Source organism: Dendrobates tinctorius, unplaced genomic scaffold (assembly GCF_039654945.1).
Source record: "Dendrobates tinctorius isolate UK_male_01 unplaced genomic scaffold, ASM3965494v1 ptg000165l, whole genome shotgun sequence".
Classification (NCBI taxonomy): domain Eukaryota; kingdom Metazoa; phylum Chordata; class Amphibia; order Anura; family Dendrobatidae; genus Dendrobates; species Dendrobates tinctorius.
The window spans coordinates 20034796-20062500 of record NW_027361832.1 but is presented as its reverse complement, the minus strand read 5'-3'; the positions used below and the strand labels follow the sequence as shown (position 1 = coordinate 20062500).

Sequence of the window (27705 nt, the reverse complement as noted above, 5' to 3'; positions counted from 1 at the left end):
GGTGACCGGTCTGCAAACCCTGTCTTATGAGGAAAGGTTGCAGGATTTGGGAATGTTTAGTTTGCAAAAGAGAAGACTGAGAGGAGACTTAATAGCTGTCTACAAATATCTAAAGGGCTGTCACATTGTAGAAGGATCAACTTTATTCTCATTTGCACAAGGAAAGACTAGAAGCAATGTGATGAAACTGAATGGGAGGAGACACAGATTAGATATTAGAAAAATTTTTTTAACAGTTAGAGTGATCAATGAGTGGAACAGGCTGCCACGAGAAGTGGTGAGTTCTCCTTCAATGGAAGTCTTCAAACAGAGGCTGGACAGACATCTGACTGGGATGATTTAGCGAATCCTGCTTTGAGCAGGGGGTTGGACCAGATGGCCCAGGAGGTCCCTTCCAACTCTAAGATTCTATGATTCTATCTCACCCTCTTCCTTCATTCGCTCCTGGACGTCTCAATCCGCCTCAAGTTGCGGCTGCTCCAGCTTGCGCCTTCTGTCACGTCCCCCCAGATGAATGGTTTAGCCTGCAGGAGACCCTGCGTGGAGCCATATTTAAAGACAAATGATGCTCGGGCCCTGCTGCGGCGCGTGGTTTCACTGCAAAACAAACAAAGACTGTAGGGGCGGCCCAGCCTTTGCATCGGCCCTTCGGAGCCCGCCTCCACATGGTCAGAGTTCTCGCCACCATGCGAGCCTGAGGCAGGCTGGCCAGGCGATGGACCAAGCCGTGTCTACTGGCCATACCACCCTGGATACGCCCGATCTCGTCCGAACTCGGAAGCAAAGCGGGGATGGGCTTGGACAGTACTTGGATGGGAGACCTCCTGGGAACACCGAGTGCTGTAGACCATTTTGATGACATTTTGCTCCCTGGCCCAGCTCGGCTAGTATACAGGGGCGCCTTATCAGACACCAACATTACCTAAGCTGGAAGCCCCAAGCCGCATAATGCCTCTGATGCCTCTGAGATGGTTTGCAGCTAGGGACGCTACCACGCCTCCTCGCATGCCTCACACCAAGCTCCTTGCCGCAGCTAAGAGTGCTTATTGACCCCTCGGCCTGCCTTCTGGAAATGAAGGCGTCATAAGCATCCTGGGCCGTTAAGGGGCCAGGCATTCAGCGGGCGCCCAGGGGATGATCTTTAGAGGCCGGCCGGCCGGCTGGCAGAAGTAACGTCTTCTTCTGCAAAGAAGCTTGTGTAACTAACCCAATCAGACGGCTGCCCAGGACCCAAATTCAGTACTAGTGTGGGGAGGAGGACCCCCATATAGTGTTTGGGCCGGAACCAAGGGTACCGCCATCAGAGTTATTGAAGGAAGCACAACAGGGGAATTACAAAGGGAGACATGCGACTGAGGTTGTCAGGGCAACAGGGGGAGGGGCTAGGGTAAAAGGGGCAGGGGACGCGCTGAAGTGGCAGTTGGGGAAGAGAGGGAGTGAAGGCAGGACACAGGGTGACTTGCAGGGGTACCGAGAGGAGCCTGCGAGGAGAAAGCGGCCGATTTACCGACAAGAGAGACGTGAGAGACTGTGCCCAGAGACTGCTCCCCGCTCCCGTTCTGAGAGAATTATCCCCGCTAAACCCCGCCTTAGAGAGAGAGGAACTATACCTCCGGTTGTGGCCGTGAGTACCGGTAACCAGGCCTCAGAGATCTGGGCCCTTCCCCCCAGCCTTCCCCCATCACGCCGACCCGGCCACCATTGGCCTCAAGATACGCCACCTTGTCACAGGCGGGATTAAAAGCTCGCTACCCTGGCTTAGGAAGAGACTCCTTGGTAAAGGACGGCTACAGGCCTTTCTGGGGAACTGCGTCATCACCGCGCGCCACCTCCATCATTTACTTCAGGGCCTGTTGAGACCCAACGGCATTGCTTTCTTCAGGGCCTGTTGCGCCCCAGCGGCAGTGTTTTCTTCAGGGTCTGTTGCACCCCAGCGGCAGCGTTTTCTTCAGGGTCTGTTGTGCCCCAGCGGAGGCGTTTTCTTCAGGGCCTGTTGCGCCCCAGCGGCAGCGTTTCCTTCAGGGCCTGTTGCGCCCCAGCGGCAGCGTTATCTTCAGGGCCTGTTGCGCCCCAATGTCCCCGTTTCCTTCAGGGCCTGTTGCGCCCCAGCGGCAGCGTTTCCTTCAGGGCTTGTTGCGCCCCAGCGGCAGCGTTTCCTTCAGGGCCTGTTGCGCCCCAACATCCCCGTTTTCTTCAGGACCTGTTGCGCCCCAACGTCCTCGTTTTCTTCAGGGCTTGTTGCCCCCCAATGGTATTATTTTCTTCAGGGCCTGTTGCCCCCTCCGACATCACTTTCCTCAGGACAGCCGCCTCAGCGACCTCAACGCGGCCACGCTACCGAACCCAGCAGTCCCTGGAAGGCTAAGTGAAACTATATTGGGTTAAGATTGTTGAGTCCCTGCGTGGACTGTTGGTGTTGTACTTATTCCTTGTTTTGTTCAGCCTAGCCCTTCGGCTAGGGTTTTATAAAAGTAATTTCGAAAACCACCATTCGTTTAGTGTCTCGTCACTGCATCCTGCGAACCTGTCCGACCCTACACTAGGAAGGAGCGGGAGGGAATTGGGGGCATTTTCCTGCTAAGGCATGCAAATATTAATGATAATAAGACAGACAGGACAGTCTGACACTTGCTGGCGCTGAGGCTGCAGGGGCAAATAGGAGGTGTGGCCATGTGCAAGCATATGTGCGTGCTCGCTTGCAAGTGACTGTGCGCTTCCTAGGTGTGGCGCGCTGCAGACAGTCAAAGGGGTTGTTCCCTTTCATTAAATGTTCTTCCCAGGTTGCAGGCTTTTAGAAAGCAACAAACCGCCCTGTACTCACCCTACCCGGGTCCACCGGAGAGTCTCACTGCTGCTCCAGGTCTGTGGCATTGGCTGCGACGCTGATGTCACGTCAGCAGCCGATCAGTGAGCTCAGCGGCTCTGAGCGGGGCGTTCTGCCTACAACCCCTTTAAGAGAGCCAGCAAAAAAGTGAAGAGAAAGGAAATTACAAAAGGGCCTCTTGCTGAGCACTGGCGATAAGTGAGACAGTCCAAAAAGGAGCGCCAGCCAGGCGTGATTAAGGAACAGGTGCGCTCCTATAGACCGGGTTCATTTCCAGCTCTGCATTTTTTTCTTGCTGAGCACTGGACAGGGCAGCCGGCAGCCAGACTGCATAGTAGAAAAGCAGCAAGTGAGAAGCTTGTCTCTGCCTACGGCCACACCACCCTGAACACGCCCGATCTCGTCTGATCTCGGAAGCTAAGCAGGGTCGGGCCTGGTTAGTACTTGGATGGGAGACCGCCTGGGAATACCAGGTGCTGTAGGCTTTTGCTTTTTCCTTCCTTCCACCAGCAGGGGTCACTGTCCTCTATTCCTTTTTTCCATTCCCTTTCACAAGGGCACACATGCTTCTTTCCTCTTTTCATTTGCTTTCTCTCTTGCGCTATTTCGTCCGTGCAAACTGCCAGCATCCTTCTCATCACCGTGGTCCTCCAGCATTGTTGCTTATTTACTTTTAATACTAGGCTTCCTTTCAACAGGACCAGCGCCTCCCGCGGGCTTGGGGGCATCCGCCGGCAACCTGGAGGCCAGTTTACAGGCCGAAGCAAGCAGGACACCTTTGCAGGCAACAAGACCCCCCTGAAGAGCAGCACACAGTCACTGGCAACCATCTCACCCTCTTCCTTCATTCGCTCCTGGACGTCTCAATCCGCCTCAAGTTGCGGCTCCTCAAGCTTGCTCCTTCTGTCACGTCCCCCCAGATGAATGGTTTATCCTGCAGGAGACCCTGCGTGGAGCCATATTTAAAGACAAATGATGCTCGGGCCCTGCTGCGGCGCGTGGTTTCACTGCAAAACAAACAAAGACTGTAGGGTCGGCCCAGCCTTTGCATCGGCCCTTCGGAGCCCGCCTCCACATGGTCAGAGTTCTCGCCACCACGCGAGCCTGAGGCAGGCTGGCCAGGCGATGGACCAAGCCGTGTCTACTGGCCATACCACCCTGGATACGCCCGAACTCGGAAGCAAAGCGGGGATGGGCTTGGACAGTACTTGGATGGTAGACCTCCTGGGAACACCGAGTGCTGTAGACCATTTTGATGACATTTTGCTCCCTGGCCCAGCTCGGCTAGTATACAGGGGCGCCTTATCAGACACCAACATAAGCTGGAAGCCCCAAGCCGCATAATGCCTCTGATGCCTCTGAGATGGTTTGCAGCTAGGGACGCTACCACGCCTCCTCGCATGCCTCACACCGAGCTCCTTACCGCGGCTAAGAGTGCTTATTGATCCCTCAGCCTGCCTTCTGGAAATGATGGCGTCATAAGCATCCTGGGCCGTTAAGGGGCCAGGCATTCAGCGGGCGCCCAGGGGATGATTTTTAGAGGACGTCCGGCCGGCAGAAGTAACGTCTTCTTCTGCAAAGAAGCTTGTGTAACTAACCCAATCAAACGGCTGCCCAGGACCCAAATTCAGTACTAGGAAGGAGCGGGAGGGAATTGGGGGTATTTTCCTGCTAAGGCACGCAAATATTAATGATAATAAGACAGACAGGACAGTCTGACACTTGCTGGCGCTGAGGCTACAGGGGCAAATAGGAGGTGTGGCCATGTGCAAGCATATGTGCGTGCTCGCTTGCAAGTGACTGTGCGCTTCCTAGGTGTGGCGCGCTGCAGACAGTCAAAGGGGTTGTTCCCTTTCATTAAACGTTCTTCCCAGGTTGCAGGCTTTTAGAAAGCAACAAACCGCCCTGTACTCACCCTACCCGGGTCCACCGGAGAGTCTCACCGCTGCTCCAGGTCTGTGGCATTGGCTGCGACGCTGACGTCACGTCAGCAGCCGATCAGTGAGCTCAGCGGCTCTGAGCGGGGCGTTCTGCCTACAACCCCTTTAAGAGAGCCAGCAAAAAAGTGAAGACAAAGGAAATTACAAAAGGGCCTCTTGCTGAGCACTGGCGATAAGTGAGACAGTCCAAAAAGGAGCGCCAGCCAGGCGTGATTAAGGAACAGGTGCGCTCCTTTAGACCGGGTTCATTTCCAGCTCTGCATTTTTTTCTTGCTGAGCACTGGACAGGGCAGCCGGCAGCCAGACTGCATAGTAGAAAAGCAGCAAGTGAGAAGCCTGTCTCTTCCTACGGCCACACCACCCTGAACACGCCCGATCTCGTCTGATCTCGGAAGCTAAGCAGGGTCGGGCCTGGTTAGTACTTGGATGGGAGACCGCCTGGGAATACCAGGTGCTGTAGGCTTTTGCTTTTTCCTTCCTTCCACCAGCAGGGGTCACTGTCCTCTATGCCTTTTTTCCATTCCCTTTCACAAGGGCACACATGCTTCTTTCCTCTTTTCATTTGCTTTCTCTCTTGCGCTATTTCGTCCGTGCAAACTGCCAGCATCCTTCTCATCACCGTGGGCCTCCAGCATTGTTGCTTATTTACTTTTAATACTAGGCTTCCTTTCAACAGGACCAGCGCCTCCCGCGGGCTTGGGGGCATCCGCCGGCAACCTGGAGGCCAGTTTACAGGCTGAAGCAAGCAGGACACCTTTGCAGGCAACACGACCCCCCTGAAGAGCAGCACACAGTCACTGGCAACCAGAATGGTGACCGGTCTGCAAACCCTGTCTTATGAGGAAAGGTTGCAGGATTTGGGAATGTTTAGTTTGCAAAAGAGAAGACTGAGAGGAGACTTAATAGCTGTCTACAAATATCTAAAGGGCTGTCACATTGTAGAAGGATCAACTTTATTCTCATTTGCACAAGGAAAGACTAGAAGCAATGTGATGAAACTGAATGGGAGGAGACACAGATTAGATATTAGAAATTTTTTTTTAACAGTTAGAGTGATCAATGAGTGGAACAGGCTGCCACGAGAAGTGGTGAGTTCTCCTTCAATGGAAGTCTTCAAACAGAGGCTGGACAGACATCTGACTGGGATGATTTAGCGAATCCTGCTTTGAGCAGGGGGTTGGACCAGATGGCCCAGGAGGTCCCTTCCAACTCTAAGATTCTATGATTCTATCTCACCCTCTTCCTTCATTCGCTCCTGGACGTCTCAATCCGCCTCAAGTTGCGGCTGCTCCAGCTTGCGCCTTCTGTCACGTCCCCCCAGATGAATGGTTTAGCCTGCAGGAGACCCTGCGTGGAGCCATATTTAAAGACAAATGATGCTCGGGCCCTGCTGCGGCGCGTGGTTTCACTGCAAAACAAACAAAGACTGTAGGGGCGGCCCAGCCTTTGCATCGGCCCTTCGGAGCCCGCCTCCACATGGTCAGAGTTCTCGCCACCATGCGAGCCTGAGGCAGGCTGGCCAGGCGATGGACCAAGCCGTGTCTACTGGCCATACCACCCTGGATACGCCCGATCTCGTCCGAACTCGGAAGCAAAGCGGGGATGGGCTTGGACAGTACTTGGATGGGAGACCTCCTGGGAACACCGAGTGCTGTAGACCATTTTGATGACATTTTGCTCCCTGGCCCAGCTCGGCTAGTATACAGGGGCGCCTTATCAGACACCAACATTACCTAAGCTGGAAGCCCCAAGCCGCATAATGCCTCTGATGCCTCTGAGATGGTTTGCAGCTAGGGACGCTACCACGCCTCCTCGCATGCCTCACACCAAGCTCCTTGCCGCAGCTAAGAGTGCTTATTGACCCCTCGGCCTGCCTTCTGGAAATGAAGGCGTCATAAGCATCCTGGGCCGTTAAGGGGCCAGGCATTCAGCGGGCGCCCAGGGGATGATCTTTAGAGGCCGGCCGGCCGGCTGGCAGAAGTAACGTCTTCTTCTGCAAAGAAGCTTGTGTAACTAACCCAATCAGACGGCTGCCCAGGACCCAAATTCAGTACTAGTGTGGGGAGGAGGACCCCCATATAGTGTTTGGGCCGGAACCAAGGGGACCGCCATCAGAGTTATTGAAGGAAGCACAACAGGGGAATTACAAAGGGAGACATGCGACTGAGGTTGTCAGGGCAACAGGGGGAGGGGCTAGGGTAAAAGGAGCAGGGGACGCGCTGAAGTGGCAGTTGGGGAAGAGAGGGAGTGAAGGCAGGACACAGGGTGACTTGCAGGGGTACCGAGAGGAGCCTGCGAGGAGAAAGCGGCCGATTTACCGACAAGAGAGACGTGAGAGACTGTGCCCAGAGACTGCTCCCCGCTCCCGTTCTGAGAGAATTATCCCCGCTAAACCCCGCCTTAGAGAGAGAGGAACTATACCTCCGGTTGTGGCCGTGAGTACCGGTAACCAGGCCTCAGAGATCTGGGCCCTTCCCCCCAGCCTTCCCCCATCACGCCGACCCGGCCACCATTGGCCTCAAGATACGCCACCTTGTCACAGGCGGGATTAAAAGCTCGCTACCCTGGCTTAGGAAGAGACTCCTTGGTAAAGGACGGCTACAGGCCTTTCTGGGGAACTGCGTCATCACCGCGCGCCACCTCCATCATTTACTTCAGGGCCTGTTGAGACCCAACGGCATTGCTTTCTTCAGGGCCTGTTGCGCCCCAGCGGCAGTGTTTTCTTCAGGGTCTGTTGCACCCCAGCGGCAGCGTTTTCTTCAGGGTCTGTTGTGCCCCAGCGGAGGCGTTTTCTTCAGGGCCTGTTGCGCCCCAGCGGCAGCGTTTCCTTCAGGGCCTGTTGCGCCCCAGCGGCAGCGTTATCTTCAGGGCCTGTTGCGCCCCGATGTCCCCGTTTCCTTCAGGGCCTGTTGCGCCCCAGCGGCAGCGTTTCCTTCAGGGCTTGTTGCGCCCCAGGGGCAGCGTTTCCTTCAGGGCCTGTTGCGCCCCAACATCCCCGTTTTCTTCAGGACCTGTTGCGCCCCAACGTCCTCGTTTTCTTCAGGGCTTGTTGCCCCCCAACGGTATTATTTTCTTCAGGGCCTGTTGCCCCCACCGACATCACTTTCCTCAGGACAGCCGCCTCAGCGACCTCAACGCGGCCACGCTACCGAACCCAGCAGTCCCTGGAAGGCTAAGTGAAACTATATTGGGTTAAGATTGTTGAGTCCCTGCGTGGACTGTTGGTGTTGTACTTATTCCTTGTTTTGTTCAGCCTAGCCCTTCGGCTAGGGTTTTATAAAAGTAATTTCGAAAACCACCATTCGTTTAGTGTCTCGTCACTGCATCCTGCGAACCTGTCTGACCCTACACTAGGAAGGAGCGGGAGGGAATTGGGGGCATTTTCCTGCTAAGGCATGCAAATATTAATGATAATAAGACAGACAGGACAGTCTGACACTTGCTGGCGCTGAGGCTGCAGGGGCAAATAGGAGGTGTGGCCATGTGCAAGCATATGTGCGTGCTCGCTTGCAAGTGACTGTGCGCTTCCTAGGTGTGGCGCGCTGCAGACAGTCAAAGGGGTTGTTCCCTTTCATTAAATGTTCTTCCCAGGTTGCAGGCTTTTAGAAAGCAACAAACCGCCCTGTACTCACCCTACCCGGGTCCACCGGAGAGTCTCACTGCTGCTCCAGGTCTGTGGCATTGGCTGCGACGCTGATGTCACGTCAGCAGCCGATCAGTGAGCTCAGCGGCTCTGAGCGGGGCGTTCTGCCTACAACCCCTTTAAGAGAGCCAGCAAAAAAGTGAAGAGAAAGGAAATTACAAAAGGGCCTCTTGCTGAGCACTGGCGATAAGTGAGACAGTCCAAAAAGGAGCGCCAGCCAGGCGTGATTAAGGAACAGGTGCGCTCCTTTAGACCGGGTTCATTTCCAGCTCTGCAATTTTTTCTTGCTGAGCACTGGACAGGGCAGCCGGCAGCCAGACTGCATAGTAGAAAAGCAGCAAGTGAGAAGCTTGTCTCTGCCTACGGCCACACCACCCTGAACACGCCCCATCTCGTCTGATCTCGGAAACTAAGCAGGGTCGGGCCTGGTTAGTACTTGGATGGGAGACCGCCTGGGAATACCAGGTGCTGTAGGCTTTTGCTTTTTCCTTCCACCAGCAGGGGTCACTGTCCTCTATTCCTTTTTTCCATTCCCTTTCACAAGGGCACACATGCTTCTTTCCTCTTTTCATTTGCTTTCTCTCTTGCGCTATGTCGTCCGTGCAAACTGCCAGCATCCTTCTCATCACCGTGGTCCTCCAGCATTGTTGCTTATTTACTTTTAATACTAGGCTTCCTTTCAACAGGACCAGCGCCTCCCGCGGGCTTGGGGGCATCCGCCGGCAACCTGGAGGCCAGTTTACAGGCCGAAGCAAGCAGGACACCTTTGCAGGCAACAAGACCCCCCTGAATAGCAGCACACAGTCACTGGCAACCATCTCACCCTCTTCCTTCATTCGCTCCTGGACGTCTCAATCCGCCTCAAGTTGCGGCTCCTCAAGCTTGCTCCTTCTGTCACGTCCCCCCAGATGAATGGTTTATCCTGCAGGAGACCCTGCGTGGAGCCATATTTAAAGACAAATGATGCTCGGGCCCTGCTGCGGCGCGTGGTTTCACTGCAAAACAAACAAAGACTGTAGGGTCGGCCCAGCCTTTGCATCGGCCCTTCGGAGCCCGCCTCCACATGGTCAGAGTTCTCGCCACCACGCGAGCCTGAGGCAGGCTGGCCAGGCGATGGACCAAGCCGTGTCTACTGGCCATACCACCCTGGATACGCCCGAACTCGGAAGCAAAGCGGGGATGGGCTTGGACAGTACTTGGATGGTAGACCTCCTGGGAACACCGAGTGCTGTAGACCATTTTGATGACATTTTGCTCCCTGGCCCAGCTCGGCTAGTATACAGGGGCGCCTTATCAGACACCAACATAAGCTGGAAGCCCCAAGCCGCATAATGCCTCTGATGCCTCTGAAATGGTTTGCAGCTAGGGACGCTACCACGCCTCCTCGCATGCCTCACACCGAGCTCCTTGCCGCGGCTAAGAGTGCTTATTGATCCCTCAGCCTGCCTTCTGGAAATGATGGCGTCATAAGCATCCTGGGCCGTTAAGGGGCCAGGCATTCAGCGGGCGCCCAGGGGATGATTTTTAGAGGACGTCCGGCCGGCAGAAGTAACGTCTTCTTCTGCAAAGAAGCTTGTGTAACTAACCCAATCAAACGGCTGCCCAGGACCCAAATTCAGTACTAGGAAGGAGCGGGAGGGAATTGGGGGTATTTTCCTGCTAAGGCACGCAAATATTAATGATAATAAGACAGACAGGACAGTCTGACACTTGCTGGCGCTGAGGCTGCAGGGGCAAATAGGAGGTGTGGCCATGTGCAAGCATATGTGCGTGCTCGCTTGCAAGTGACTGTGCGCTTCCTAGGTGTGGCGCGCTGCAGACAGTCAAAGGGGTTGTTCCCTTTCATTAAACGTTCTTCCCAGGTTGCAGGCTTTTAGAAAGCAACAAACCGCCCTGTACTCACCCTACCCGGGTCCACCGGAGAGTCTCACCGCTGCTCCAGGTCTGTGGCATTGGCTGCGACGCTGACGTCACGTCAGCAGCCGATCAGTGAGCTCAGCGGCTCTGAGCGGGGCGTTCTGCCTACAACCCCTTTAAGAGAGCCAGCAAAAAAGTGAAGAGAAAGGAAATTACAAAAGGGCCTCTTGCTGAGCACTGGCGATAAGTGAGACAGTCCAAAAAGGAGCGCCAGCCAGGCGTGATTAAGGAACAGGTGCGCTCCTTTAGACCGGGTTCATTTCCAGCTCTGCATTTTTTTCTTGCTGAGCACTGGACAGGGCAGCCGGCAGCCAGACTGCATAGTAGAAAAGCAGCAAGTGAGAAGCCTGTCTCTGCCTACGGCCACACCACCCTGAACACGCCCGATCTCGTCTGATCTCGGAAGCTAAGCAGGGTCGGGCCTGGTTAGTACTTGGATGGGAGACCGCCTGGGAATACCAGGTGCTGTAGGCTTTTGCTTTTTCCTTCCTTCCACCAGCAGGGGTCACTGTCCTCTATGCCTTTTTTCCATTCCCTTTCACAAGGGCACACATGCTTCTTTCCTCTTTTCATTTGCTTTCTCTCTTGCGCTATTTCGTCCGTGCAAACTGCCAGCATCCTTCTCATCACCGTGGGCCTCCAGCATTGTTGCTTATTTACTTTTAATACTAGGCTTCCTTTCAACAGGACCAGCGCCTCCCGCGGGCTTGGGGGCATCCGCCGGCAACCTGGAGGCCAGTTTACAGGCCGAAGCAAGCAGGACACCTTTGCAGGCAACACGACCCCCCTGAAGAGCAGCACACAGTCACTGGCAACCAGAATGGTGACCGGTCTGCAAACCCTGTCTTATGAGGAAAGGTTGCAGGATTTGGGAATGTTTAGTTTGCAAAAGAGAAGACTGAGAGGAGACTTAATAGCTGTCTACAAATATCTAAAGGGCTGTCACATTGTAGAAGGATCAACTTTATTCTCATTTGCACAAGGAAAGACTAGAAGCAATGGGATGAAACTGAATGGGAGGAGACACAGATTAGATATTAGAAAATTTTTTTTAACAGTTAGAGTGATCAATGAGTGGAACAGGCTGCCACGAGAAGTGGTGAGTTCTCCTTCAATGGAAGTCTTCAAACAGAGGCTGGACAGACATCTGACTGGGATGATTTAGCGAATCCTGCTTTGAGCAGGGGGTTGGACCAGATGGCCCAGGAGGTCCCTTCCAACTCTACGATTCTATGATTCTATCTCACCCTCTTCCTTCATTCGCTCCTGGACGTCTCAATCCGCCTCAAGTTGCGGCTGCTCCAGCTTGCGCCTTCTGTCACGTCCCCCCAGATGAATGGTTTAGCCTGCAGGAGACCCTGCGTGGAGCCATATTTAAAGACAAATGATGCTCGGGCCCTGCTGCGGCGCGTGGTTTCACTGCAAAACAAACAAAGACTGTAGGGGCGGCCCAGCCTTTGCATCGGCCCTTCGGAGCCCGCCTCCACATGGTCAGAGTTCTCGCCACCATGCGAGCCTGAGGCAGGCTGGCCAGGCGATGGACCAAGCCGTGTCTACTGGCCATACCACCCTGGATACGCCCGATCTCGTCCGAACTCGGAAGCAAAGCGGGGATGGGCTTGGACAGTACTTGGATGGGAGACCTCCTGGGAACACCGAGTGCTGTAGACCATTTTGATGACATTTTGCTCCCTGGCCCAGCTCGGCTAGTATACAGGGGCGCCTTATCAGACACCAACATTACCTAAGCTGGAAGCCCCAAGCCGCATAATGCCTCTGATGCCTCTGAGATGGTTTGCAGCTAGGGACGCTACCACGCCTCCTCGCATGCCTCACACCAAGCTCCTTGCCGCAGCTAAGAGTGCTTATTGACCCCTCGGCCTGCCTTCTGGAAATGAAGGCGTCATAAGCATCCTGGGCCGTTAAGGGGCCAGGCATTCAGCGGGCGCCCAGGGGATGATCTTTAGAGGCCGGCCGGCCGGCTGGCAGAAGTAACGTCTTCTTCTGCAAAGAAGCTTGTGTAACTAACCCAATCAGACGGCTGCCCAGGACCCAAATTCAGTACTAGTGTGGGGAGGAGGACCCCCATATAGTGTTTGGGCCGGAACCAAGGGGACCGCCATCAGAGTTATTGAAGGAAGCACAACAGGGGAATTACAAAGGGAGACATGCGACTGAGGTTGTCAGGGCAACAGGGGGAGGGGCTAGGGTAAAAGGAGCAGGGGACGCGCTGAAGTGGCAGTTGGGGAAGAGAGGGAGTGAAGGCAGGACACAGGGTGACTTGCAGGGGTACCGAGAGGAGCCTGCGAGGAGAAAGCGGCCGATTTACCGACAAGAGAGACGTGAGAGACTGTGCCCAGAGACTGCTCCCCGCTCCCGTTCTGAGAGAATTATCCCCGCTAAACCCCGCCTTAGAGAGAGAGGAACTATACCTCCGGTTGTGGCCGTGAGTACCGGTAACCAGGCCTCAGAGATCTGGGCCCTTCCCCCCAGCCTTCCCCCATCACGCCGACCCGGCCACCATTGGCCTCAAGATACGCCACCTTGTCACAGGCGGGATTAAAGGCTCGCTACCCTGGCTTAGGAAGAGACTCCTTGGTAAAGGACGGCTACAGGCCTTTCTGGGGAACTGCGTCATCACCGCGCGCCACCTCCATCATTTACTTCAGGGCCTGTTGAGACCCAACGGCATTGCTTTCTTCAGGGCCTGTTGCGCCCCAGCGGCAGTGTTTTCTTCAGGGCCTGTTGCACCCCAGCGGCAGCGTTTTCTTCAGGGCCTGTTGTGCCCCAGCGGAGGCGTTTTCTTCAGGGCCTGTTGCGCCCCAGCGGCAGCGTTTCCTTCAGGGCCTGTTGCGCCCCAGCGGCAGCGTTATCTTCAGGGCCTGTTGCGCCCCAATGTCCCCGTTTCCTTCAGGGCCTGTTGCGCCCCAGCGGCAGCGTTTCCTTCAGGGCTTGTTGCGCCCCAGCGGCAGCGTTTCCTTCAGGGCCTGTTGCGCCCCAACGTCCCCGTTTTCTTCAGGACCTGTTGCGCCCCAACGTCCTCGTTTTCTTCAGGGCTTGTTGCCCCCCAACGGAATTATTTTCTTCAGGGCCTGTTGCCCCCACCGACATCACTTTCCTCAGGACAGCCGCCTCAGCGACCTCAACGCGGCCACGCTACCGAACCCAGCAGTCCCTGGAAGGCTAAGTGAAACTATATTGGGTTAAGATTGTTGAGTCCCTGCGTGGACTGTTGGTGTTGTACTTATTCCTTGTTTTGTTCAGCCTAGCCCTTCGGCTAGGGTTTTATAAAAGTAATTTCGAAAACCACCATTCGTTTAGTGTCTCGTCACTGCATCCTGCGAACCTGTCCGACCCTACACTAGGAAGGAGCGGGAGGGAATTGGGGGCATTTTCCTGCTAAGGCACGCAAATATTAATGATAATAAGACAGACAGGACAGTCTGACACTTGCTGGCGCTGAGGCTGCAGGGGCAAATAGGAGGTGTGGCCATGTGCAAGCATATGTGCGTGCTCGCTTGCAAGTGAGTGTGCGCTTCCTAGGTGTGGCGCGCTGCAGACAGTCAAAGGGGTTGTTCCCTTTCATTAAATGTTCTTCCCAGGTTGCAGGCTTTTAGAAAGCAACAAACCGCCCTGTACTCACCCTACCCGGGTCCACCGGAGAGTCTCACTGCTGCTCCAGGTCTGTGGCATTGGCTGCGACGCTGATGTCACGTCAGCAGCCGATCAGTGAGCTCAGCGGCTCTGAGCGGGGCGTTCTGCCTACAACCCCTTTAAGAGAGCCAGCAAAAAAGTGAAGAGAAAGGAAATTACAAAAGGGCCTCTTGCTGAGCACTGGCGATAAGTGAGACAGTCCAAAAAGGAGCGCCAGCCAGGCGTGATTAAGGAACAGGTGCGCTCCTTTAGACCGGGTTCATTTCCAGCTCTGCAATTTTTTCTTGCTGAGCACTGGACAGGGTAGCCGGCAGCCAGACTGCATAGTAGAAAAGCAGCAAGTGAGAAGCTTGTCTCTGCCTACGGCCACACCACCCTGAACACGCCCGATCTCGTCTGATCTCGGAAGCTAAGCAGGGTCGGGCCTGGTTAGTACTTGGATGGGAGACCGCCTGGGAATACCAGGTGCTGTAGGCTTTTGCTTTTTCCTTCCACCAGCAGGGGTCACTGTCCTCTATTCCTTTTTTCCATTCCCTTTCACAAGGGCACACATGCTTCTTTCCTCTTTTCATTTGCTTTCTCTCTTGCGCTATTTCGTCCGTGCAAACTGCCAGTATCCTTCTCATCACCGTGGTCCTCCAGCATTGTTGCTTATTTACTTTTAATACTAGGCTTCCTTTCAACAGGACCAGCGCCTCCCGCGGGCTTGGGGGCATCCGCCGGCAACCTGGAGGCCAGTTTACAGGCCGAAGCAAGCAGGACACCTTTGCAGGCAACAAGACCCCCCTGAAGAGCAGCACACAGTCACTGGCAACCATCTCACCCTCTTCCTTCATTCGCTCCTGGACGTCTCAATCCGCCTCAAGTTGCGGCTCCTCAAGCTTGCTCCTTCTGTCACGTCCCCCCAGATGAATGGTTTATCCTGCAGGAGACCCTGCGTGGAGCCATATTTAAAGACAAATGATGCTCGGGCCCTGCTGCGGCGCGTGGTTTCACTGCAAAACAAACAAAGACTGTAGGGTCGGCCCAGCCTTTGCATCGGCCCTTCGGAGCCCGCCTCCACATGGTCAGAGTTCTCGCCACCACGCGAGCCTGAGGCAGGCTGGCCAGGCGATGGACCAAGCCGTGTCTACTGGCCATACCACCCTGGATACGCCCGAACTCGGAAGCAAAGCGGGGATGGGCTTGGACAGTACTTGGATGGTAGACCTCCTGGGAACACCGAGTGCTGTAGACCATTTTGATGACATTTTGCTCCCTGGCCCAGCTCGGCTAGTATACAGGGGCGCCTTATCAGACACCAACATAAGCTGGAAGCCCCAAGCCGCATAATGCCTCTGATGCCTCTGAGATGGTTTGCAGCTAGGGACGCTACCACGCCTCCTCGCATGCCTCACACCGAGCTCCTTGCCGCGGCTAAGAGTGCTTATTGATCCCTCAGCCTGCCTTCTGGAAATGATGGCGTCATAAGCATCCTGGGCCGTTAAGGGGCCAGGCATTCAGCGGGCGCCCAGGGGATGATTTTTAGAGGACGTCCGGCCGGCAGAAGTAACGTCTTCTTCTGCAAAGAAGCTTGTGTAACTAACCCAATCAAACGGCTGCCCAGGACCCAAATTCAGTACTAGGAAGGAGCGGGAGGGAATTGGGGGTATTTTCCTGCTAAGGCACGCAAATATTAATGATAATAAGACAGACAGGACAGTCTGACACTTGCTGGCGCTGAGGCTGCAGGGGCAAATAGGAGGTGTGGCCATGTGCAAGCATATGTGCGTGCTCGCTTGCAAGTGACTGTGCGCTTCCTAGGTGTGGCGCGCTGCAGACAGTCAAAGGGGTTGTTCCCTTTCATTAAACGTTCTTCCCAGGTTGCAGGCTTTTAGAAAGCAACAAACCGCCCTGTACTCACCCTACCCGGGTCCACCGGAGAGTCTCACCGCTGCTCCAGGTCTGTGGCATTGGCTGCGACGCTGACGTCATGTCAGCAGCCGATCAGTGAGCTCAGCGGCTCTGAGCGGGGCGTTCTGCCTACAACCCCTTTAAGAGAGCCAGCAAAAAAGTGAAGAGAAAGGAAATTACAAAAGTGCCTCTTGCTGAGCACTGGCGATAAGTGAGACAGTCCAAATAGGAGCGCCAGCCAGGCGTGATTAAGGAACAGGTGCGCTCCTTTAGACCGGGTTCATTTCCAGCTCTGCATTTTTTTCTTGCTGAGCACTGGACAGGGCAGCCGGCAGCCAGACTGCATAGTAGAAAAGCAGCAAGTGAGAAGCCTGTCTCTGCCTACGGCCACACCACCCTGAACACGCCCGATCTCGTCTGATCTCGGAAGCTAAGCAGGGTCGGGCCTGGTTAGTACTTGGATGGGAGACCGCCTGGGAATACCAGGTGCTGTAGGCTTTTGCTTTTTCCTTCCTTCCACCAGCAGGGGTCACTGTCCTCTATGCCTTTTTTCCATTCCCTTTCACAAGGGCACACATGCTTCTTTCCTCTTTTCATTTGCTTTCTCTCTTGCGCTATTTCGTCCGTGCAAACTGCCAGCATCCTTCTCATCACCGTGGGCCTCCAGCATTGTTGCTTATTTACTTTTAATACTAGGCTTCCTTTCAACAGGACCAGCGCCTCCCGCGGGCTTGGGGGCATCCGCCGGCAACCTGGAGGCCAGTTTACAGGCCGAAGCAAGCAGGACACCTTTGCAGGCAACACGACCCCCCTGAAGAGCAGCACACAGTCACTGGCAACCAGAATGGTGACCGGTCTGCAAACCCTGTCTTATGAGGAAAGGTTGCAGGATTTGGGAATGTTTAGTTTGCAAAAGAGAAGACTGAGAGGAGACTTAATAGCTGTCTACAAATATCTAAAGGGCTGTCACATTGTAGAAGGATCAACTTTATTCTCATTTGCACAAGGAAAGACTAGAAGCAATGTGATGAAACTGAATGGGAGGAGACACAGATTAGATATTAGAAAATTTTTTTTAACAGTTAGAGTGATCAATGAGTGGAACAGGCTGCCACGAGAAGTGGTGAGTTCTCCTTCAATGGAAGTCTTCAAACAGAGGCTGGACAGACATCTGACTGGGATGATTTAGCGAATCCTGCTTTGAGCAGGGGGTTGGCCCAGATGGCCCAGGAGGTCCCTTCCAACTCTACGATTCTATGATTCTATCTCACCCTCTTCCTTCATTCGCTCCTGGACGTCTCAATCCGCCTCAAGTTGCGGCTGCTCCAGCTTGCGCCTTCTGTCACGTCCCCCCAGATGAATGGTTTAGCCTGCAGGAGACCCTGCGTGGAGCCATATTTAAAGACAAATGATGCTCGGGCCCTGCTGCGGCGCGTGGTTTCACTGCAAAACAAACAAAGACTGTAGGGGCGGCCCAGCCTTTGCATCGGCCCTTCGGAGCCCGCCTCCACATGGTCAGAGTTCTCGCCACCATGCGAGCCTGAGGCAGGCTGGCCAGGCGATGGACCAAGCCGTGTCTACTGGCCATACCACCCTGGATACGCCCGATCTCGTCCGAACTCGGAAGCAAAGCGGGGATGGGCTTGGACAGTACTTGGATGGGAGACCTCCTGGGAACACCGAGTGCTGTAGACCATTTTGATGACATTTTGCTCCCTGGCCCAGCTCGGCTAGTATACAGGGGCGCCTTATCAGACACCAACATTACCTAAGCTGGAAGCCCCAAGCCGCATAATGCCTCTGATGCCTCTGAGATGGTTTGCAGCTAGGGACGCTACCACGCCTCCTCGCATGCCTCACACCAAGCTCCTTGCCGCAGCTAAGAGTGCTTATTGACCCCTCGGCCTGCCTTCTGGAAATGAAGGCGTCATAAGCATCCTGGGCCGTTAAGGGGCCAGGCATTCAGCGGGCGCCCAGGGGATGATCTTTAGAGGCCGGCCGGCCGGCTGGCAGAAGTAACGTCTTCTTCTGCAAAGAAGCTTGTGTAACTAACCCAATCAGACGGCTGCCCAGGACCCAAATTCAGTACTAGTGTGGGGAGGAGGACCCCCATATAGTGTTTGGGCCGGAACCAAGGGGACCGCCATCAGAGTTATTGAAGGAAGCACAACAGGGGAATTACAAAGGGAGACATGCGACTGAGGTTGTCAGGGCAACAGGGGGAGGGGCTAGGGTAAAAGGAGCAGGGGACGCGCTGAAGTGGCAGTTGGGGAAGAGAGGGAGTGAAGGCAGGACACAGGGTGACTTGCAGGGGTACCGAGAGGAGCCTGCGAGGAGAAAGCGGCCGATTTACCGACAAGAGAGACGTGAGAGACTGTGCCCAGAGACTGCTCCCCGCTCCCGTTCTGAGAGAATTATCCCCGCTAAACCCCGCCTTAGAGAGAGAGGAACTATACCTCCGGTTGTGGCCGTGAGTACCGGTAACCAGGCCTCAGAGATCTGGGCCCTTCCCCCCAGCCTTCCCCCATCACGCCGACCCGGCCACCATTGGCCTCAAGATACGCCACCTTGTCACAGGCGGGATTAAAGGCTCGCTACCCTGGCTTAGGAAGAGACTCCTTGGTAAAGGACGGCTACAGGCCTTTCTGGGGAACTGCGTCATCACCGCGCGCCACCTCCATCATTTACTTCAGGGCCTGTTGAGACCCAACGGCATTGCTTTCTTCAGGGCCTGTTGCGCCCCAGCGGCAGTGTTTTCTTCAGGGCCTGTTGCACCCCAGCGGCAGCGTTTTCTTCAGGGCCTGTTGTGCCCCAGCGGAGGCGTTTTCTTCAGGGCCTGTTGCGCCCCAGCGGCAGCGTTTCCTTCAGGGCCTGTTGCGCCCCAGCGGCAGCGTTATCTTCAGGGCCTGTTGCGCCCCAATGTCCCCGTTTCCTTCAGGGCCTGTTGCGCCCCAGCCGCAGCGTTTCCTTCAGGGCTTGTTGCGCCCCAGCGGCAGCGTTTCCTTCAGGGCCTGTTGCGCCCCAACGTCCCCGTTTTCTTCAGGACCTGTTGCGCCCCAACGTCCTCGTTTTCTTCAGGGCTTGTTGCCCCCCAACGGTATTATTTTCTTCAGGGCCTGTTGCCCCCACCGACATCACTTTCCTCAGGACAGCCGCCTCAGCGACCTCAACGCGGCCACGCTACCGAACCCAGCAGTCCCTGGAAGGCTAAGTGAAACTATATTGGGTTAAGATTGTTGAGTCCCTGCGTGGACTGTTGGTGTTGTACTTATTCCTTGTTTTGTTCAGCCTAGCCCTTCGGCTAGGGTTTTATAAAAGTAATTTCGAAAACCACCATTCGTTTAGTGTCTCGTCACTGCATCCTGCGAACCTGTCCGACCCTACACTAGGAAGGAGCGGGAGGGAATTGGGGGCATTTTCCTGCTAAGGCACGCAAATATTAATGATAATAAGACAGACAGGACAGTCTGACACTTGCTGGCGCTGAGGCTGCAGGGGCAAATAGGAGGTGTGGCCATGTGCAAGCATATGTGCGTGTTCGCTTGCAAGTGACTGTGCGCTTCCTAGGTGTGGCGCGCTGCAGACAGTCAAAGGGGTTGTTCCCTTTCATTAAACGTTCTTCCCAGGTTGCAGGCTTTTAGAAAGCAACAAACCGCCCTGTACTCACCCTACCCGGGTCCACCGGAGAGTCTCACCGTTGCTCCAGGTCTGTGGCATTGGCTGCGACGCTGACGTCACGTCAGCAGCCGATCAGTGAGCTCAGCGGCTCTGAGCGGGGCATTCTGCCTACAACCCCTTTAAGAGAGCCAGCAAAAAAGTGAAGAGAAAGGAAATTACAAAAGGGCCTCTTGCTGAGCACTGGCGATAAGTGAGACAGTCCAAAAAGGAGCGCCAGCCAGGCGTGATTAAGGAACAGGTGCGCTCCTTTAGACCGGGTTCATTTCCAGCTCTGCATTTTTTTCTTGCTGAGCACTGGACAGGGCAGCCGGCAGCCAGACTGCATAGTAGAAAAGCAGCAAGTGAGAAGCTTGTCTCTGCCTACGGCCACACCACCCTGAACACGCCCGATCTCGTCTGATCTCGGAAGCTAAGCAGGGTCGGGCCTGGTTAGTACTTGGATGGGAGACCGCCTGGGAATACCAGGTGCTGTAGGCTTTTGCTTTTTCCTTCCTTCCACCAGCAGGGGTCACTGTCCTCTATTCCTTTTTTCCATTCCCTTTCACAAGGGCACACATGCTTCTTTCCTCTTTTCATTTGCTTTCTCTCTTGCGCTATTTCGTCCGTGCAAACTGCCAGCATCCTTCTCATCACCGTGGGCCTCCAGCATTGTTGCTTATTTACTTTTAATACTAGGCTTCCTTTCAACAGGACCAGCGCCTCCCGCGGGCTTGGGGGCATCCGCCGGCAACCTGGAGGCCAGTTTACAGGCCGAAGCAAGCAGGACACCTTTGCAGGCAACAAGACCCCCCTGAAGAGCAGCACACAGTCACTGGCAACCATCTCACCCTCTTCCTTCATTCGCTCCTGGACGTCTCAATCCGCCTCAAGTTGCGGCTCCTCAAGCTTGCTCCTTCTGTCACGTCCCCCCAGATGAATGGTTTATCCTGCAGGAGACCCTGCGTGGAGCCATATTTAAAGACAAATGATGCTCGGGCCCTGCTGCGGCGCGTGGTTTCACTGCAAAACAAACAAAGACTGTAGGGTCGGCCCAGCCTTTGCATCGGCCCTTCGGAGCCCGCCTCCACATGGTCAGAGTTCTCGCCACCACGCGAGCCTGAGGCAGGCTGGCCAGGCGATGGACCAAGCCGTGTCTACTGGCCATACCACCCTGGATACGCCCGAACTCGGAAGCAAAGCGGGGATGGGCTTGGACAGTACTTGGATGGTAGACCTCCTGGGAACACCGAGTGCTGTAGACCATTTTGATGACATTTTGCTCCCTGGCCCAGCTCGGCTAGTATACAGGGGCGCCTTATCAGACACCAACATAAGCTGGAAGCCCCAAGCCGCATAATGCCTCTGATGCCTCTGAGATGGTTTGCAGCTAGGGACGCTACCACGCCTCCTCGCATGCCTCACACCGAGCTCCTTACCGCGGCTAAGAGTGCTTATTGATCCCTCAGCCTGCCTTCTGGAAATGATGGCGTCATAAGCATCCTGGGCCGTTAAAGGGCCAGGCATTCAGCGGGCGCCCAGGGGATGATTTTTAGAGGACGTCCGGCCGGCAGAAGTAACGTCTTCTTCTGCAAAGAAGCTTGTGTAACTAACCCAATCAAACGGCTGCCCAGGACCCAAATTCAGTACTAGGAAGGAGCGGGAGGGAATTGGGGGTATTTTCCTGCTAAGGCACGCAAATATTAATGATAATAAGACAGACAGGACAGTCTGACACTTGCTGGCGCTGAGGCTACAGGGGCAAATAGGAGGTGTGGCCATGTGCAAGCATATGTGCGTGTTCGCTTGCAAGTGACTGTGCGCTTCCTAGGTGTGGCGCGCTGCAGACAGTCAAAGGGGTTGTTCCCTTTCATTAAACGTTCTTCCCAGGTTGCAGGCTTTTAGAAAGCAACAAACCGCCCTGTACTCACCCTACCCGGGTCCACCGGAGAGTCTCACCGCTGCTCCAGGTCTGTGGCATTGGCTGCGACGCTGACGTCACGTCAGCAGCCGATCAGTGAGCTCAGCGGCTCTGAGCGGGGCGTTCTGCCTACAACCCCTTTAAGAGAGCCAGCAAAAAAGTGAAGAGAAAGGAAATTACAAAAGGGCCTCTTGCTGAGCACTGGCGATAAGTGAGACAGTCCAAAAAGGAGCGCCAGCCAGGCGTGATTAAGGAACAGGTGCGCTCCTTTAGACCGGGTTCATTTCCAGCTCTGCATTTTTTTCTTGCTGAGCACTGGACAGGGCAGCCGGCAGCCAGACTGCATAGTAGAAAAGCAGCAAGTGAGAAGCTTGTCTCTGCCTACGGCCACACCACCCTGAACACGCCCGATCTCGTCTGATCTCGGAAGCTAAGCAGGGTCGGGCCTGGTTAGTACTTGGATGGGAGACCGCCTGGGAATACCAGGTGCTGTAGGCTTTTGCTTTTTCCTTCCTTCCACCAGCAGGGGTCACTGTCCTCTATGCCTTTTTTCCATTCCCTTTCACAAGGGCACACATGCTTCTTTCCTCTTTTCATTTGCTTTCTCTCTTGCGCTATTTCGTCCGTGCAAACTGCCAGCATCCTTCTCATCACCGTGGGCCTCCAGCATTGTTGCTTATTTACTTTTAATACTAGGCTTCCTTTCAACAGGACCAGCGCCTCCCGCGAGCTTGGGGGCATCCGCCGGCAACCTGGAGGCCAGTTTACAGGCCGAAGCAAGCAGGACACCTTTGCAGGCAACACGACCCCCCTGAAGAGCAGCACACAGTCACTGGCAACCAGAATGGTGACCGGTCTGCAAACCCTGTCTTATGAGGAAAGGTTGCAGGATTTGGGAATGTTTAGTTTGCAAAAGAGAAGACTGAGAGGAGACTTAATAGCTGTCTACAAATATCTAAAGGGCTGTCACATTGTAGAAGGATCAACTTTATTCTCATTTGCACAAGGAAAGACTAGAAGCAATGTGATGAAACTGAATGGGAGGAGACACAGATTAGATATTAGAAAATTTTTTTTAACAGTTAGAGTGATCAATGAGTGGAACAGGCTGCCACGAGAAGTGGTGAGTTCTCCTTCAATGGAAGTCTTCAAACAGAGGCTGGACAGACATCTGACTGGGATGATTTAGCGAATCCTGCTTTGAGCAGGGGGTTGGACCAGATGGCCCAGGAGGTCCCTTCCAACTCTAAGATTCTATGATTCTATCTCACCCTCTTCCTTCATTCGCTCCTGGACGTCTCAATCCGCCTCAAGTTGCGGCTGCTCCAGCTTGCGCCTTCTGTCACGTCCCCCCAGATGAATGGTTTAGCCTGCAGGAGACCCTGCGTGGAGCCATATTTAAAGACAAATGATGCTCGGGCCCTGCTGCGGCGCGTGGTTTCACTGCAAAACAAACAAAGACTGTAGGGGCGGCCCAGCCTTTGCATCGGCCCTTCGGAGCCCGCCTCCACATGGTCAGAGTTCTCGCCACCATGCGAGCCTGAGGCAGGCTGGCCAGGCGATGGACCAAGCCGTGTCTACTGGCCATACCACCCTGGATACGCCCGATCTCGTCCGAACTCGGAAGCAAAGCGGGGATGGGCTTGGACAGTACTTGGATGGGAGACCTCCTGGGAACACCGAGTGCTGTAGACCATTTTGATGACATTTTGCTCCCTGGCCCAGCTCGGCTAGTATACAGGGGCGCCTTATCAGACACCAACATTACCTAAGCTGGAAGCCCCAAGCCGCATAATGCCTCTGATGCCTCTGAGATGGTTTGCAGCTAGGGACGCTACCACGCCTCCTTGCATGCCTCACACCAAGCTCCTTGCCGCAGCTAAGAGTGCTTATTGACCCCTCGGCCTGCCTTCTGGAAATGAAGGCGTCATAAGCATCCTGGGCCGTTAAGGGGCCAGGCATTCAGCGGGCGCCCAGGGGATGATCTTTAGAGGCCGGCCGGCCGGCTGGCAGAAGTAACGTCTTCTTCTGCAAAGAAGCTTGTGTAACTAACCCAATCAGACGGCTGCCCAGGACCCAAATTCAGTACTAGTGTGGGGAGGAGGACCCCCATATAGTGTTTGGGCCGGAACCAAGGGGACCGCCATCAGAGTTATTGAAGGAAGCACAACAGGGGAATTACAAAGGGAGACATGCGACTGAGGTTGTCAGGGCAACAGGGGGAGGGGCTAGGGTAAAAGGAGCAGGGGACGCGCTGAAGTGGCAGTTGGGGAAGAGAGGGAGTGAAGGCAGGACACAGGGTGACTTGCAGGGGTACCGAGAGGAGCCTGCGAGGAGAAAGCGGCCGATTTACCGACAAGAGAGACGTGAGAGACTGTGCCCAGAGACTGCTCCCCGCTCCCGTTCTGAGAGAATTATCCCCGCTAAACCCCGCCTTAGAGAGAGAGGAACTATACCTCCGGTTGTGGCCGTGAGTACCGGTAACCAGGCCTCAGAGATCTGGGCCCTTCCCCCCAGCCTTCCCCCATCACGCCGACCCGGCCACCATTGGCCTCAAGATACGCCACCTTGTCACAGGCGGGATTAAAAGCTCGCTACCCTGGCTTAGGAAGAGACTCCTTGGTAAAGGACGGCTACAGGCCTTTCTGGGGAACTGCGTCATCACCGCGCGCCACCTCCATCATTTACTTCAGGGCCTGTTGAGACCCAACGGCATTGCTTTCTTCAGGGCCTGTTGCGCCCCAGCGGCAGTGTTTTCTTCAGGGTCTGTTGCACCCCAGCGGCAGCGTTTTCTTCAGGGTCTGTTGTGCCCCAGCGGAGGCGTTTTCTTCAGGGCCTGTTGCGCCCCAGCGGCAGCGTTTCCTTCAGGGCCTGTTGCGCCCCAGCGGCAGCGTTATCTTCAGGGCCTGTTGCGCCCCAATGTCCCCGTTTCCTTCAGGGCCTGTTGCGCCCCAGCGGCAGCGTTTCCTTCAGGGCTTGTTGCGCCCCAGCGGCAGCGTTTCCTTCAGGGCCTGTTGCGCCCCAACATCCCCGTTTTCTTCAGGACCTGTTGCGCCCCAACGTCCTCGTTTTCTTCAGGGCTTGTTGCCCCCCAACGGTATTATTTTCTTCAGGGCCTGTTGCCCCCACCGACATCACTTTCCTCAGGACAGCCGCCTCAGCGACCTCAACGCGGCCACGCTACCGAACCCAGCAGTCCCTGGAAGGCTAAGTGAAACTATATTGGGTTAAGATTGTTGAGTCCCTGCGTGGACTGTTGGTGTTGTACTTATTCCTTGTTTTGTTCAGCCTAGCCCTTCGGCTAGGGTTTTATAAAAGTAATTTCGAAAACCACCATTCGTTTAGTGTCTCGTCACTGCATCCTGCGAACCTGTCTGACCCTACACTAGGAAGGAGCGGGAGGGAATTGGGGGCATTTTCCTGCTAAGGCATGCAAATATTAATGATAATAAGACAGACAGGACAGTCTGACACTTGCTGGCGCTGAGGCTGCAGGGGCAAATAGGAGGTGTGGCCATGTGCAAGCATATGTGCGTGCTCGCTTGCAAGTGACTGTGCGCTTCCTAGGTGTGGCGCGCTGCAGACAGTCAAAGGGGTTGTTCCCTTTCATTAAATGTTCTTCCCAGGTTGCAGGCTTTTAGAAAGCAACAAACCGCCCTGTACTCACCCTACCCGGGTCCACCGGAGAGTCTCACTGCTGCTCCAGGTCTGTGGCATTGGCTGCGACGCTGATGTCACGTCAGCAGCCGATCAGTGAGCTCAGCGGCTCTGAGCGGGGCGTTCTGCCTACAACCCCTTTAAGAGAGCCAGCAAAAAAGTGAAGAGAAAGGAAATTACAAAAGGGCCTCTTGCTGAGCACTGGCGATAAGTGAGACAGTCCAAAAAGGAGCGCCAGCCAGGCGTGATTAAGGAACAGGTGCGCTCCTTTAGACCGGGTTCATTTCCAGCTCTGCAATTTTTTCTTGCTGAGCACTGGACAGGGCAGCCGGCAGCCAGACTGCATAGTAGAAAAGCAGCAAGTGAGAAGCTTGTCTCTGCCTACAGCCACACCACCCTGAACACGCCCGATCTCGTCTGATCTCGGAAGCTAAGCAGGGTCGGGCCTGGTTAGTACTTGGATGGGAGACCGCCTGGGAATACCAGGTGCTGTAGGCTTTTGCTTTTTCCTTCCACCAGCAGGGGTCACTGTCCTCTATTCCTTTTTTCCATTCCCTTTCACAAGGGCACACATGCTTCTTTCCTCTTTTCATTTGCTTTCTCTCTTGCGCTATGTCGTCCGTGCAAACTGCCAGCATCCTTCTCATCACCGTGGTCCTCCAGCATTGTTGCTTATTTACTTTTAATACTAGGCTTCCTTTCAACAGGACCAGCGCCTCCCGCGGGCTTGGGGGCATCCGCCGGCAACCTGGAGGCCAGTTTACAGGCCGAAGCAAGCAGGACACCTTTGCAGGTGTCGGGATCCCTCAGATTACTCTTTCATCTGAAGGACCGATGTTCTTGGGTGTGAAGCATCATATGTCTCTAATTAAATCAGCTCCGTGGAGAAGAACTACACAGACACCAGCTGTATAATACCACTCAGGATGCCTCCAAGACGCCTCTGGCTTATCAGTTAGGCTTCCGTCTTTTATAGTAAAGAATTTAGACATTTACAGACATGCGCAGTACAAATGATTTTACAACTTGTTTTCGACAAAGAAAGTCATTTAGGCGAAAAAGCAGAGGTATTTGACCTTGGTTCACAAGGGAGATGTCTGAGACATCTCCTCGAAGAACAGATAAGGTTTTAAACAAGAGAATGCAACATAGACAGAACTCAATTTAACTCCTTCAGTTCCTATCATTCCCCCCTTTGACATCTTCATTTTCCACACTCTGGAACACTGGATCCTGCAACAACAGCGGATAGTGGCTCGTTCACCAGGTACTATCCCAGGCCGACGGGTTGCCCAAGGGAGACAGGTCTTCTACCTTCTCCATCCCCCAGATACTGAAGCCACGTCCATCATTGCAAGAGTACGCTCCTTCATGCCAGAAATGAGATGTCAATCTAGGACTCAAAGGAATAATAGTTAAATTCTTGTTGTTTACAGTCAAACTTCCTTATCTATTTCTACATCTTTTCTTGCATACAGAGATACACCAAAAAACAAGTTTCAATAGCACATATATTACGAAGATACAAACAACAATACGTAATAGACTTAGTATAATCCCAGTTATCCAGCCTCCAATACCCTTAAACCAATTAGCTGGATTAAGAAAGGAGAATGTATCTGACCACCAACTATCCTTAGTACGATCATTGTCTTTATTGTACTGATCTCTAAGTCTTTGAACATCCTCTATTTTTGATCTTAACTTTAAACTACTGTTGGGATCTATATAATGACAGCAAGCTGGTCCGATGACTTGACACATACCTCCTTGCGCTGCAGTTAAATAATCTAATACTATGGTATGCTGATTAGTGACTATAATAAGCTGATTTTGGACAGCAACGGTGGTGTTCAATATATCCAATATATCCCATATTTGGTCATCTAAGTAATCTGTAGCCCTGACTAATTTATCCCACATTTGAGTAATCATAGGATAAATAAAAATAGAGCTGACAATTTTATTGGCCACACTCATCTGCACTATATGTGGTCTCCCAGAGGGACGAGGTGTATTGTCAGCAGCTCTTTTGTACAACGTGTGTTTAGGTATGCTCTGAGTATTCAACTGGTCATTCGGAATAACAAAGGTAGCTGGAGTCAAACGACCCAGAGTACAAGCACCTTTTACCCCTACTGGCAACCATTTATATGCATTGTCTCCACATACCCAGTACATGTCACTAGGTAGGTCCCATAGGGCTGAATGTTGTAATACCAGTCTATGAACTAAATCTATGAACACAGATACATTCTGAAGCATACACCAATTTGGAAGTTGTCCTAAAGGGCTACAATACCCTACATCGGGATTTCCACAGGTGGGAGTTCCTTTCTCATATCCAGATGACTCGTTGCAAGGTATATTACCTGAAATATTAAAACAAGTTTCATTATTGCCCTGGGGAAATAAATTGGAATACTCCCAGGACGTGTTATGCAACCTTCTTTCTAGCAGTATTGGTTTGAAGGCATCAGTAGAGTGGGAAGTTACATTAAAACTAACTTGTAGGCCATACATTGGAATTTGCCCCAGGTAGGTTAATCGAGTTCTATTCCTGGGTACCCAAGCCCCCCCTTTATATGCCAGATATTGAAGG

The 27705-nt window shown here is 53.9% G+C and overlaps 14 non-coding genes and 4 pseudogenes across 14 annotated transcripts; all 18 read left to right on the top strand.

The window, feature by feature from the left end:
• Window positions 1-729: 729 nt before the first annotated feature.
• Window positions 730-849, top strand: LOC141053354 (5S ribosomal RNA). The gene has a single exon (XR_012221096.1). It is a non-coding gene; the product is annotated as a 5S ribosomal RNA (ribosomal RNA).
• Window positions 850-3190: 2341 nt separating this feature from the next.
• On the top strand, window positions 3191-3309 carry LOC141053338 (5S ribosomal RNA). The gene has a single exon (XR_012221081.1). It is a non-coding gene; the product is annotated as a 5S ribosomal RNA (ribosomal RNA).
• A 654-nt stretch (window positions 3310-3963) lies between these two features.
• Window positions 3964-4073, top strand: LOC141053520 (5S ribosomal RNA; annotated as a pseudogene).
• A 1035-nt stretch (window positions 4074-5108) lies between these two features.
• Window positions 5109-5227, top strand: LOC141053267 (5S ribosomal RNA). The gene has a single exon (XR_012221018.1). It is a non-coding gene; the product is annotated as a 5S ribosomal RNA (ribosomal RNA).
• A 1077-nt stretch (window positions 5228-6304) lies between these two features.
• Window positions 6305-6424, top strand: LOC141053353 (5S ribosomal RNA). Its single transcript, XR_012221095.1, has one exon. It is a non-coding gene; the product is annotated as a 5S ribosomal RNA (ribosomal RNA).
• Window positions 6425-8765: 2341 nt separating this feature from the next.
• LOC141053443 (5S ribosomal RNA) lies at window positions 8766-8884 on the top strand. Its single transcript, XR_012221177.1, has one exon. It is a non-coding gene; the product is annotated as a 5S ribosomal RNA (ribosomal RNA).
• Window positions 8885-9534: 650 nt separating this feature from the next.
• Window positions 9535-9644, top strand: LOC141053519 (5S ribosomal RNA; annotated as a pseudogene).
• A 1035-nt stretch (window positions 9645-10679) lies between these two features.
• On the top strand, window positions 10680-10798 carry LOC141053326 (5S ribosomal RNA). The gene has a single exon (XR_012221070.1). It is a non-coding gene; the product is annotated as a 5S ribosomal RNA (ribosomal RNA).
• Window positions 10799-11875: 1077 nt separating this feature from the next.
• LOC141053352 (5S ribosomal RNA) lies at window positions 11876-11995 on the top strand. The gene has a single exon (XR_012221094.1). It is a non-coding gene; the product is annotated as a 5S ribosomal RNA (ribosomal RNA).
• A 2341-nt stretch (window positions 11996-14336) lies between these two features.
• On the top strand, window positions 14337-14455 carry LOC141053313 (5S ribosomal RNA). Its single transcript, XR_012221059.1, has one exon. It is a non-coding gene; the product is annotated as a 5S ribosomal RNA (ribosomal RNA).
• A 650-nt stretch (window positions 14456-15105) lies between these two features.
• LOC141053518 (5S ribosomal RNA) lies at window positions 15106-15215 on the top strand (annotated as a pseudogene).
• Window positions 15216-16250: 1035 nt separating this feature from the next.
• On the top strand, window positions 16251-16369 carry LOC141053300 (5S ribosomal RNA). Its single transcript, XR_012221048.1, has one exon. It is a non-coding gene; the product is annotated as a 5S ribosomal RNA (ribosomal RNA).
• Window positions 16370-17446: 1077 nt separating this feature from the next.
• LOC141053351 (5S ribosomal RNA) lies at window positions 17447-17566 on the top strand. The gene has a single exon (XR_012221093.1). It is a non-coding gene; the product is annotated as a 5S ribosomal RNA (ribosomal RNA).
• A 2341-nt stretch (window positions 17567-19907) lies between these two features.
• On the top strand, window positions 19908-20026 carry LOC141053288 (5S ribosomal RNA). Its single transcript, XR_012221037.1, has one exon. It is a non-coding gene; the product is annotated as a 5S ribosomal RNA (ribosomal RNA).
• A 654-nt stretch (window positions 20027-20680) lies between these two features.
• On the top strand, window positions 20681-20790 carry LOC141053517 (5S ribosomal RNA; annotated as a pseudogene).
• Window positions 20791-21825: 1035 nt separating this feature from the next.
• Window positions 21826-21944, top strand: LOC141053276 (5S ribosomal RNA). Its single transcript, XR_012221026.1, has one exon. It is a non-coding gene; the product is annotated as a 5S ribosomal RNA (ribosomal RNA).
• A 1077-nt stretch (window positions 21945-23021) lies between these two features.
• LOC141053349 (5S ribosomal RNA) lies at window positions 23022-23141 on the top strand. The gene has a single exon (XR_012221091.1). It is a non-coding gene; the product is annotated as a 5S ribosomal RNA (ribosomal RNA).
• Window positions 23142-25482: 2341 nt separating this feature from the next.
• On the top strand, window positions 25483-25601 carry LOC141053262 (5S ribosomal RNA). Its single transcript, XR_012221013.1, has one exon. It is a non-coding gene; the product is annotated as a 5S ribosomal RNA (ribosomal RNA).
• Window positions 25602-27705: the final 2104 nt, after the last annotated feature.